Below are 13319 nucleotides of genomic sequence, written 5' to 3' on the forward strand. Positions count from 1 at the left end.
CTTACAAGACTTGGAGGAGAGATTCATAATAATTACTAAAATTAATTACCTTAGAAGTATAACGTTCTGCCTCATGGTGGCGCTATAACAGCCAACTTTACCTTTTGGGGTATAACTCTTGAACCGTAGGTCGTAAAATCAAAAATATTTTTTCCCTGGATTCCTTGGGTCATGACGCATCTCCCCATATAGGCCCCGCCCATTTGCGTCTAGATAGATTTCCCGCCATTTTGAATTTTGTTCAAAACACACTTTACACATACACACACGGTACACATGATCTCCGGACCTATCCGATTAAAACAGCACAGTCAGAATTTAGATCTTCTGTATCGTTCGGCCGTAATCGTCTTCCGAAGTTAGTGGGAGGGGCCTATTTTACAAAACACGCCACAATTCACGCACGGAATGTCCGATCCATCCCAAATCTGAATCACATGTCGAGGGTGGCTTAATCAACGCAGAGCCAAAAGCGATTCCATTTTCGACGGGTGCGATGTAGGCAACCACACTTTGCAATTTCCCAGAATTGCCTCTTTCTAGTTATTTTTTCACTGGAGTAGTCTTTATTTTGACGCTTTATACCTCCCACACTGTACGCTGTACGCACTTGAGCCATATGTCAAATTGACCGGAAAAATCGGGAATCGTGTGCTTGTATTTTGTTAAGAGAAATGTTGTATAGTTTAATTGATATGAATTTATTAGTGAATTAAATTTCCCCATTGACATGAATGGGAAAAGGCAAAAATTCACATAAAAGTATTTGTTCGTCGGAGACTGTAATCACTATAGTTACAAAACTTTTAGGGATAATTCAACATTATCCCTAAAATTATTTAACCCTAAAATTTTATCGGTCGGCCTCATGGTGGCGCTATAACAGCCCACTTTACCTTTTGGCTTATAACTCTTGAACCGTAGGTCGTAAAATAAAAAAAATGTTTTCCCTGGATTCCTTGGGTCATGACGCATCTCCCCATATAGGCCACGCCCATTTCCGCCATGATAGATTTTCCGCCATTTTGAATTTTGTCCAAAACACACTTTTTGCTTTTCCTCCTACAGATTTCGTTCAAATCTCACAGAAATCGGCACACGTGATCTCTGGACCCATCCAATTAAAACTGAGCCGCAGAATTTTGAAAGTGCGTATCGTTCGGCCGTAATCGTCTTCCGAAGTTAGTAGGAGGGGCCTATATCACAAAAAATGCCATAAATCACGAACGGAATGTCCAATCCATCCCAAATTTCAATCACAGGTCCGGGGTGGTTCAATCAACCAAGTTCTAAAAGCAATTCCATTTTCATCCATAGGGGGCGCCGCAAATGCGAGAAATGTAACCGTTTGTCGCAAAAACATGAATTTCGGGGGTTAAATCCCCTCCGAATTACTTATGCATGATCTAAGGCGTGACTTGAAATTGTAATTGGCTGGCAATACTAGTGGGAGGGGCATATGTAAGCCACTGCGGCAACCACACTCTGCAATTTTTTTAAATTGCGAATTTTCTAGTTTATACCTGTGATACAATGACTATCAACTACTTTATCAGATAGACTGATGTCTGTGCACAATGATCTTCAATCTTCAAAATGTGTAGATAAATCTAAAATTAGAGTAATTGCCTCCTTATAACAATTTATTAATCTTTTTAATTACTTTAAAAATCGTAAATGAAGTGCAGAATAATGGAGAAAATGCCTGATTTAAGACATAGTTAGATAGTTACACCCTGGTGTGGTGCGGCGGGGCCTCATCGAAACACTATCCTATAATTCTACAGCACCACCTTGCAAGCCTTTGAGCCTTTGAGCTGAGGCTGTTTATGTTAATACGTTGACTAAGGCTGTTTTATCACCAGCTACCTGAGAGCACAAGCTGAGACAATGTGTACCATGAGCGAACATTTAGTTTTACAGCACAAATCTGGAATTAGTCTACGTTAGTACAGCACACAGACCCAGTGAGTTTCATATTGTGCCAATTCATATATATTTTAAGTTGACAGGTTTTGCCATGGTTTTATGAGTAGGATGGGATCCAGTTTCTTACTAAAGAATGCATCAGTGTGACTAATGCGTGGTCAAATTTAGGCTCTGCTGTCCATATACAGTAGGCAGCATTGAGGCCTGACAAATCTGAAGACTAAGATACTGTACAAACTAAAAACAAATCCTTATTAAAGAGTAACATAATTGTCCGACAAGCAAAAAGAAAATCACTTTTAATAATTATGTTTAATTTACAATGCCACACATTGCCACAGCCTGCTCTGGAATAATAGGGCATGTGAAGTTGGTGAATGTAATTGTCCATACAACTCCCTGCTGGGTTTCTGTGTGAACCCAAACAAAATGGGAGAGCAGGAGCAGGGTGACGGCCACCTGCCACCTCCAGCTGGCCCATGACATTTTTTTCCATATGTCTTTTCAAATATTTTCTGCACTTAGCTTCCAGTCTCACTGTACACATGTCTGGTGATTGACAGACCTTTCACCAGAGACATTAATAAAGCACTTAAGAAGTATTTGTTGAAGAACACCAAACAAATAAAGTAATAGTAGTTACTAAACTCTACTGTGCAAGTGGAGTGAGACTTTCCATTCCACTGTTGTGATAATAGAATAGAAAGAAAGGTTTTGGTTGTGAGTGTGAAATTCAGCCACACAGTGTATATAAAATTTGTATTACTGTTACATAAACTGATAATAATGTAATAGAAGTCTGTGAATCAAGAGAAATGTATCTAAAACACAGAACGTCTATGCCAAATTATCTTTAGCATGATATTTCATGTATGCAAAGCCTTAGCCTATAGCTACACTGAGCAAATTAAGACATGAAGGATGATCAGGTGATTTTATTCATACTCACATTCTCATTCTCATTCAAAAGACATACAAAATGTCTGCAGTTACTGCATGTGTGCATGATCTATAATTAAAATCACAGACCGTGTTATCCGATTATCAACCTCTCTAATGTTGTAATGTTAATGACTCAAACAAAACATTGGATCTAACAGCTGAGTGTTGAGTAAGACGGAGTACATATAGAATGGATATACTACTATACAGTATGCTGTACTAAACATCTTAATATTAGGTAACAATCTAAACTAGAAAATGGATCACTACAGTGCAACAAAATATTATAAATGGTAAATGCATTATGCATTTATAAAGCACCTTTCTCCAAAGTGCTTTACAGTGGGATGCATACGCCAACAGCTGAGGAAACCATGCCAGGCACAAACTTGCTCATTGGGAGCATTTAGGGATTACAATGGTCTTGTTTAAGGATACTTCGACTCGCAGCCGGATCCAGGATCGAACCGGGAAGCATCCAATTCCAACACTGCCACGCTACCTCCTGACCCAATGCTGCCTTTCATCAAAACGTGTCTATAAAGCTAAAGCTAAAGCTAAAATAATATTAGGCCTATTCCAATATTTTTGTTTTGTTAGTGTATAGGATGTTGACCATACAATGACTGCCTCCTCATAATTATGGTTAATTTATATTTTTAATTACTTTAAGGATCATAAAATGATGTGAAATGCAGACCTGATTTAAGATGTAGTTGCCCCCTGGGGCCTCATCCAAACAAGGATCCTGTAATTTGACAGCACCGCCTTGCAAGCCTTTGAGCCTTATGAGCCTTTGAGCTGAGGCTGTTGTTTATATAAATACACTGACTAAGACGGTTTTATGACTTCCTACCTGAGAATACATGTTGAGACAATATGTACCAATGGCTTCAATTGTCAATTAAAGACAAACCAGTGAACATACAATGCAAATATAATAATAAAATAATTACATTTTCATGTCACCCAGAGTTCTTCGTAATGACACATCAACAGGACACATGACTGGGTTAGTGGGTTGACATTGTGCAGCGTCAAATGTATGTGTCCATTTATCTCTCTTTAACATGTAGGAGCTAGGCCTCCCAATGTATGAATGAATGAACCATTGTAATGCGCTTTGAGTACTTGGAAAAGCGCTATAAAAATGCAATTCATTATTATTATTCTGGGACTCTGCTGTCCATTGTGGCCTGACTACAACTTAGAAGACAATAGGCCTACTATTTAATTCATAAATATCAACTAAACTTTATTAAAAGAGGACCACAATGGAAACAAGTCCAATACTTTTTGTGTTAGTGTTTTACTGTAACTGTGTTGTTTACATTTTGTTACTATTAAATTATTCAGTCAATCAATCAATTCAAAGAGTGAAACATCAGTGGCTGAAAAGCAAAATGTCACATTTTATTTTCATGCCCCAATCTGAACTGGATGCACTGTAAAACCAGCAATGGTTACTTTACCTATTTGTAAATCAGAGTGTACAAATGTAATGAATTGGACAAAGAGTACACTCTCTGAGTTACTTTAAGGTTCAAGATTTTACAGTGGGTGAAGTTGGTGAATGTATTAATGTACATACACCTCCCTACTGGGTTTCTGTGTGAACCAAAACAAAATGGGAGAGCAGGAGCAGGGTGACTGCCACCTGCCACCGCCAGCTGGCCCATGACATTTGTTTCCAGGCGGATTTTCATTTTTTTGACAGACTCACCGTTCAGAATACAAATACTAATACTAACATACAATTAATAAGACATTAACGGTGTATTTTGTGTATTTTTCATCATTTATAATGCTGTCCGGAAGAAACCACTTAACTCCATTTTCCCATAAATCAATGCTATTGAACACCCTTTATGTCTGTGTGTTGGTTAAAAAATATTGAATGAATGGAAAGTATTAAAAAGTGCTTTGGTGAAAACCTCCTAACTCCAGCATTTTTTCATAAATTAGTGTTCACTGCTATTGGACACCCTAGGTCTGTGTGTTGGTTAAACAAATATTGAACCAACGAAAAGTATTAAAAAGCGCTTTGACAAAAAACAACTCTTGTCTTGAGCTGGATGTTTTTTCATTTCCTGAAAAATGAACATTTTGGTGTTAGGTGGTTTCTTCCAAACAGCAGAGATATATTTTTTCTTGATTTAATGTATTGTTCTTATATCTCATGAGCAGGTTTTGAAGAATGAAGCACAAATAAAGTAATACATTATAATGACTAACACTTTTCTGGGAATCAGAGGGCCTACAATTTCAAACTTATTTGTGAATGTGAAGTTTGCCAAGAGTTATTTTCATTAACACCGTTGTGATAGTAGAATTAGAGTTTTGTTTGTGTGGTGTGAAATTCAGCCATGCAGTGTTATCAATAATTAGAATTGAAATGTACCTAAAAGGTCAGAACCTTTAGGTGTCATCTTATCTAACCGTCCTCCTTTTAACTAAATGTTATGTCTCCCCTTTTGTTGAATTCCTTGAGCAGGTGCATACAGATACACTGGGAAAATATATGTGGGCATGGGGTTTTGTCATAGTCACACTCACCAAAGTATTCAAAACCTTAACTTGCAAGTGTGTGCTGCACTGCTGTTCCTATAAATTCCATTGTGGGATCATATCTCTGGTGAAGGAGGGCCTATTGTAGAAATAAAAACTATTCAAAGATACACTGGTCTAAAGCCAGATTCAAATCAAAGACAGAGTGTAGTGAATATACACAGCACATTATCAAGTTGACCCATGCACTGCAGGTGTATAGCAGAGTGGCTCAGAGCCTCAAAAGTCTAATATCTCCCCCAGTCCAGAGGGATATCCCTTTGGTCTAGTGGTTAAGATGTTGGACTTTAATGCGGGAGGCCAGAGTTTGAATCTCGGGCGTTACACAGGGTACCCACTAACCAGGTATTTAAGCTGTTTCACTTTCTTGCCTACTGTCTTTTATGCCTTTAATGACGCACACAATGCAGTCGTGACTCGTGACGCAAGTCAGGTATCTGATATTCTATGATATGATACTATACTGGACTTAATTAACTTAAGAAGAAAGAACCTAAGAATAATTATTTTAGTTTCAAATCACATCTGAAGATCAGTTCTATAAAAGAAGGAGACCAAAGTTTCCAAACAGTGAGTCACCCCTGAACAACTTGACATGTCAAAAGTTTTCACGCCATTTGCAGGTCGCCATCTCTGGGTCTTACCGCCTGAGTGAAAAATTCCCTCCCAGCTTAATTTTAGCTTCACAAGTCAGCTACTTTCAGTGGTGTAAATCATCTTGGCTTGGGTTGCGCACCATCCACCATGCATTGGAACACCATTTGAAGCCTAAGAACAACTTGAGTTCAGATGGTTACCCCCATGGAAAAACGAGACAAAGCTTCAAAAAGAGAAATTAATTTCAGCAAATTGACAAGGATTGCTGATGATATCGATTATCGATTATCGAAACACGATTATTATCGTGTTTGAGGGTTTTGTGATGGTGCTACTTTTACAATGGTGTGCAATTCATTGTTGTCAGAAATATAATTTACAAGAAAATGGAAGCACTTGAAATGGAAATGTTCACAGAGTGCGTATAATAATAAGAAAAGAGTAACTTTATTCTCACAAACTTCATTCACTCCACCTCATAGCCACACTATAACTAAGTCAATCCATTGTATTATCTCGTAGAGAATTACGGACTTTTGGTGATACAACCTGTGTGACAAAGTATAAATTAGCCTTAAATGCCTGCCAAATTGGACTTGATCCCACAGCATAACTATACAAATGCCAGGTGGTCCAGTAATACCAGTATCTTAATTTAGAGTGAAAATACTACCCCCGACAACATCACTAAAGCCCCATGTGAGGAATCAACTGCAAAGCAGTGGTGAGATGACTTAACCCTATGCATACCAGCTAAATAGCTCCATTTGAATGACAATATTTCAGTTTAGACTATGTGGACCATGTGGAATCTACCATTGGGAGAAGGTTCAGTGGTTATTGTCACTCTGTATAATACAGCTACAGCAACAAAGGCATTGAAATTGTTGTAATTCAAGACCCCACTATAAAGTCATTTATAGAAGTATAGTAGTAATTTAACCTGACAGCTGTCAGACCCAAACCATGATATTTGATCCACAGGCACCAACAATTCTACATGAAATCAACATCATCTGAATAATAAAGTAATTTGGTCAAGTAAAGAGTTGAAGACAAAAGTTCACCGACTTCTCATTTAACCAAACACATTGTCCAGGGCAAGCTCATACCCTCCCCACACACAAACTGCACTCTCACAGGGGTGCATTTGGCAAAGCAATCACCTCCCCAAACATATAACCCTGGGGGAGAGATTCTATAAGTTGTATCACTCTAAACTAAGCGAGAGAGAAACAGCCTCCCACTTACCTTCACAGAGCTGAAGTACTGGAGCCCCTCAGCAAGGCAGATCCTGCAGTTAGAATGAGAGAATGCCCACCCCATCTGCTTGCTTTCTCTCTCCCTCCCCTTACCCCCTCTCTCTGTCTATGGAGTGTCAGGCTTCAGGGCAGCCATGCTGCTGAAACAGGGATACTGGTGGCACGCTGGTATGTCAGCATTTTATTATTTTGCCTTTGCTTGTATGACTGATGTATGCGTGCACACGGTCACGCACACACACACACACCTCTCTCTTTCTCTGTGTGTGTGGGTGTGTGTGTGTGTGTGTGTGTGTGTGTGTGTGTGTGTGTGTGTGTGTGTGTGTGTGTGTGTGTGACTGTGTGTGTGTGTGTGTGTAAGAGAGAGTCTCCATTATGTGTATCAGTCATACAATTAAAACTGGAGTAAGTCAGGAGCAGTAGGCAGTGACATCTACTGGTGTAAATCATGCAAATCCTGTACTTTGCTGAACATGCAAACTAAAGCATGCACTCAGTAGAGTGCAGATCTCCTCCTTAAGGGACATGTGGTACCTCCTTCCGTCTATCTGGATCATGTGATGAGCTGATGACAATGTTGTGTGGTGTTGGGTGCCAAACCAATAAGGGAAAAAATAAATGCACAGGGCAACCCCACACAGGGAAATTCAAATTATGACCCAGGGGTCATAACAGTGATAGAAAAGGACTGTCGTGATGGCATTATGGTGTAGCCACAGTGGCAGGCTATATGGAGATACATCTTTGGACAATGAACACGTTGAGAAATAGTGTGGCATGTTGTCATCACTAGGACAAACGTGATGTTACAGTACAACATAACATAACCTAAAGTCCAATTGATAGTCCAGACATATTTAGTTGATTTGTCGTATGGTAGTGGTTACAGCACTGGGTACTGTGGGAACGGTTGCACGGGTATAATCTGGCAAGTACAACCAGTAAAATAGGTATCGCATAAACGGTGCATGTATGCATTCCCAACTTGCATTGTTCCCGACTTGCATCATTCCTGAGTTGGCCAGGGAAGGTTTATAATTGTGTTAACCACACAGGTACCACACTGGCGTTGGTACTCTGATCAGTGCATCGACTCAGCGAGTACCTGACAACAAGTACAATGGGTAGCCTATAGTAAAACCGATTGGGGCATAGAACCTTACATTGTTCCTGATTTACATCGTTACTGGGCTGGCCTGGTAGGCTGTCTAGTTTATATAAATACTAGGGAATAGGTTATGATAAAGCCAAAGCACATCAAGCAGCTGATCTGTCAATGTATCACAAATTAAAGGGCCTCAGCGTGTCAGGGCCAGCCCTGTGCCTTGTTTTGAAAGCCAAGTATAGTAACACCAGTGTGTTACTTACATACTGTAGCCGTATGGCCTATTGGAATCTGTGACCCCAGTAGTTCCCATAAAATGTAACCCAATCTGTTAAAGTGACAACCCATCTGGATGGAATTTGTGCTCCTGATGGTGTCTGAGACTGGAGTCACAGGCTTAGTATTCCCTTTTGGTGTATTTAGCGACCAGAAATCCTCTGTATTCATTTAATTAGACTGTACAAATGAAATTAATTGGACCAGTTTTGGGTGAAGACAGCCTGGCTGGCCTGGTGGAGACAATTATTAATATTGGCTATAAGATTCATGGTGAAGGATAAAGGCGTAGTAAAGGAGTATTTTCTATCAATTACACACCCCATGCAGTGTTGAATTCATGGAGATTTCCTCCTGAGCCAATAATCTGATGACCGGCGCGGGAGACTGACCAGCCAGGGTAGGGCACCAATCTCTAGAAAATATCCCATTCTTATTTTTTTAATTTGAATTTAATTTCCTTTCATTGTACTTCCATTCTATAAACTGTAAACCGGTGTTGTTTAACCTCAGTTACACTGATTTGTTTTTGCTACTTTCACTTTCAAAGGTTTTGTTTACCTTTTATCTCAGTCTTATCCTGAATTCTTTCCTCATTTAATCTCCTGTAATGCTTTACTTTCTAATCACCCAAGATTTGGCTTTGGCCTTTGGGTGATCAACTTTTAACATTTCTCTTGTTTGTTTGTTTTTTGTTTGTCATGTTTATTTCGAATATGCCAATAAAACAGAAACAATTCCTTGCATTTCGCATCACAAAGAAAAACTATTACAATAAATAGTTAAAATATAGCAAGAAGAAATAAAAGGAAAAAGAAAAAAGAAAGAAAGAAATCTAAGCATATCCGAAAAGGAGTGAGAAGAAGTAAAACTCCCACCCCTCTGTAACTGAAATTACTCACTGGATTCTGTGCTAATTAAGCTGCTCTTCTAAGAAGAGTTCTCTTCAGTTTTTTTTATACACAAAAGTAATACAAGTATATATATACTATATATATACATATGTACACCCTAATACTATCCCATATAATTACACACATACATCCATATTATACATATCAAAATGGTCTATTTTAATTATATAGACAACTAGAACTGCACTCTGTCGAGTGCATACTTGCTTGTTGCACACTAGTAGGCCATAAATGGCCTACTAGTGCGCAAGCAGAGCATGCAAGTACTTTCGACCGCTACAAACTGTCAAATCTCAGTAATGACTACTTGTGCCTGATACGGCAGTGGTGCCAGATTACATACATAGGTATACATAGGAGCATTACCTTTAATCCTCCCAACACTAAAACATATAGTCATTACGTCACTATCGAAAACCAATTACACTCTGGCATTGGGTCCTTTAATCCACATAATTCTTATGTCATCATTGAGAGCTAGTTATACATATACTATTTATATGTATATGTAATTTGTAAATTGATTAGCGGTATACTGTGGTTACTTTGCGCATCAAAAGTGGCGGGTTGGCTGGGACGGTGCATACGAGCCGGGCGAAACTATTACTTGCGCACTCTGCTTGCGCAAGTAATTAAATACAATGTTACTGTACATGTCACATGTACTGTATATCTTTCCCCATATCAGCTATTTTTCCATCTTTCCACCTATAACCTCCCTCAGGGAAAGAGGTGGAGGGAGTGGGCTGCAGACAATTTAAGTCTTCCTCAAGGAGTTGCAGAGCAATTTTCTGAAAAGCATAAAAGCATTCAACTATACCAAGGTTATGCTTAACCTTTTTTTAAATTAATGTGTACTTTTACTTTTCAATAATTACAATAACAACATGAGAACATCGGATTCTGAAATGTGCTCTTCTGCAGCAGAAGTGAGAAGATTGTGGAGTTTAATAATAGACAACTGCTACCACACGATGGCAGCAAACTGGCATAAATAGGGAGGCCTGAACTTAATGCACTTATGAAATAATTGCTCAGTAATAAGCAATTCTGTGCCCTCCAGAATTTGGCACCATAGGCAGAGATGAGCTAAACATGCTGGAAGAGATAAACAACATACAAAATCAACTATTGTGTGTGTGTGTGTGTGTGTGTGTGTGTGTGTGTGTGTGTGTGTGTGTGTGTGTGTGTGTGTGTGTGTGTGTGTGTGTGTGTGTGTGTGTGTGTGTGTGTGTGCGCGCGCGCACGCGCGTTTTAAACTATATGTCTAGGCCTATTATAGATAGATGTAAGCTACAGCACATCACAGTTATTGGTCCCATGTGTGCAACAACAATATAACACCTTGTGCAAACAATATGCAATTGGAATCAAACTTACTTGCAGTTACCTATTGCAAATACCAAATGGACCTCACCTCAGCAAGGTTGCATACCTTGTATATTGTTCATACACAGAAGAAACCATGTAGCAGCCTGACTGCATTCTGTTCATTTTATCACGACCGCTCTCGGCACCAGTCTATAGATACACCTATGACTGCACCTTCAACCTGTTCTCGTCTCTGTTGTGATATTGCATTGCTTCTATAACCTTTTAAGCTGAGAGATCAGTTAACTTCTTTAGTTGTCAAGTCAGGCTGTTTCAGTCTGATATGCCTACTAAAGTCAAAGTGACATGAGTTTGTTTATTCCAAGGTCAAGTTTGCTCTCTTTCCGTTTCCCTAAATTAATATGTGATGTATTTTGATCATTCGTTTGATATAGCCTACAAACCATCATTATGTGGGCCCTTGGAATGTTGCAATGGAAACATTTGTGCTGCATGTGCAAGTGTGTATGCTGATAAAGATTCTGTGGCCAAATATGGAGTGGGGGAAGTGGTCAATCTCGCACGCACACAGACACACAAGCATGCGTGTGTGTGACTCCATTATGGTTTTTAAAATATTTACCATTGAACTTTTTACAAACTTCAATAAAATAGAGAAGTGTAAAGACTGAGCTGTGTCTAGGATGTATAACTGCTTCCTCATTTTTGATATAGGAGACAGATGGTGTACTTTGTGAGAAATGTAAATTTATGGCATTCTTGGTGTCTTCTCTGCCAGGCCACTTGGTGGCTCCTTGTAGGTTATAAAGAGAGACAAAACGCCTTTGTTAAAGAAAAGAATGAAGTCCATTCTCCTGGAACTTACTTGTCTGTGTACAGTGTTACGACAAGTAAGACAGTACGTGTGATCAGAGTAGGAGTACTGTACATGAGGGAGTGTTTACAGCAAAAACACAAGCAAGCTCTGTCCTTAGCTTACTTCACTACTCTGACATGTTTGTGATGTCTCAGACTCTGCAGGCCCTTTCCCCTGCTAGCAACAGTGGGTAAAACAAACCACCAGAACATTCCAGTCAAGCAGACACAAAGTCAGCCCAAACCTATCTGACATGCCTTTTAAAGTATGTACTCTGTGGTATGATCACAATGTCTTTCAAGGCGTCAGTTCTGCTCTCTGTTTATCAAAACGAAAACAACTCAACGCAAGATTGTACACATTTTGTGTACAAAATGTGAAGAAATATCCCTACTATTTATTTCCAGCTCATCTACAGAAATTAAGGGGCTCAGGAAACCACAATTAGTTTTACTTGTGAAAATAATGTAGTAAGTAGGGCAACTACCCCACTATGATTTACCTATAAACAGTTAATAGCCAAGAATTGAATTGTTGATGTGAAAAAGATTAATCTTGGCAAGGCTAAAAAAGCATTTCAAGCCTTATCAAATCATAAGATACTGTATCAAATCTAGGTGTGGCTTGAACAAATATAAGTCAAAGGTTTTTAAATGACAGGATCATATACCTTTGAACATGCCACTCCCTGAATAAGTATGAATGAGAGTGAATTTCTCCACAATTCATTTTTCATTGTGGAATATTGTCCAATCATTTCATACCACTCATTACTTGTTCTTTTTAATGAGTGTCTACTGGATACCTGCATGCATGGGGAAACTTGAAAGCAACACCTGGTGATGGAACATTATGTTGCCAAGATACTTACAATGGTTAACATCAATTGAGTGGACTCATTTTATGTATCGATTACATGTCAACGACAGCCAAACTGGATTCTCAAGCCATTTTGAATTGTCTTGGATATTATATACCAGTGACAACAAGCAATCAAAAACAAACCCACATTCCAACTTTGACATCCATACTTAACGTGTTAATCAACAATAGTACAAATGTGAACCTAAAACCAATCAACTATTAGTAAAAAACTCTTTATGTCCTAAAGTCCTTGTGTTGCCCCCTATGCTAGATAAAGATGAATGGGGGTAAAAGCTGAATGGAGCCAGACAGGGAAGCATGTGCTATGTGTGAGTGAAGCTGCAACGTCCACGGTCACATGGCCGATCACATTTCCTTTGTCCCTGAACCCAACAGGCTGCTTTGTCTCTGAGATGGGGATCCGATTTCCCCTCCACGTTTGATGTCTCCTCCTCCCACGCTCCACCCCTCCTCTCTCCATCCCCTTGTACCCCCTCTCAGCTTTGCCCTCTGTTGAAGGAAACTTGATATAAGACTGCATCTGCTGGAGGTCTAAATCTTAACCAGAGGTGTGGGCTCCATCATAGACTCAAACCAAAGAAGCTCAGAAGCTGCTGAGGGGAAATGTTGCGATAGTTTTCGGGCAAAACAGATTGTAAGTATATCTACATAGT

The 13319-nt window shown here is 39.2% G+C and overlaps 1 protein-coding gene across 1 annotated transcript in view; it reads right to left on the reverse strand.

The window, feature by feature from the left end:
• tmod4 (tropomodulin 4 (muscle)) overlaps positions 1-7441 on the reverse strand; it is a 29068-nt gene extending 21627 nt beyond the window's left edge. Inside the window, exon 1 of the mRNA XM_083761971.1 lies at positions 7288-7441. The gene's annotated coding sequence lies outside the window, so the exon portion shown is untranslated. The remainder of the gene's footprint in view (positions 1-7287) is intronic.
• Positions 7442-13319: the final 5878 nt, after the last annotated feature.

The sequence above is a fragment of the Protomyctophum parallelum genome, assembly GCF_964188405.1.
Source record: "Protomyctophum parallelum genome assembly, chromosome: 3".
Taxonomy (NCBI): domain Eukaryota; kingdom Metazoa; phylum Chordata; class Actinopteri; order Myctophiformes; family Myctophidae; genus Protomyctophum; species Protomyctophum parallelum.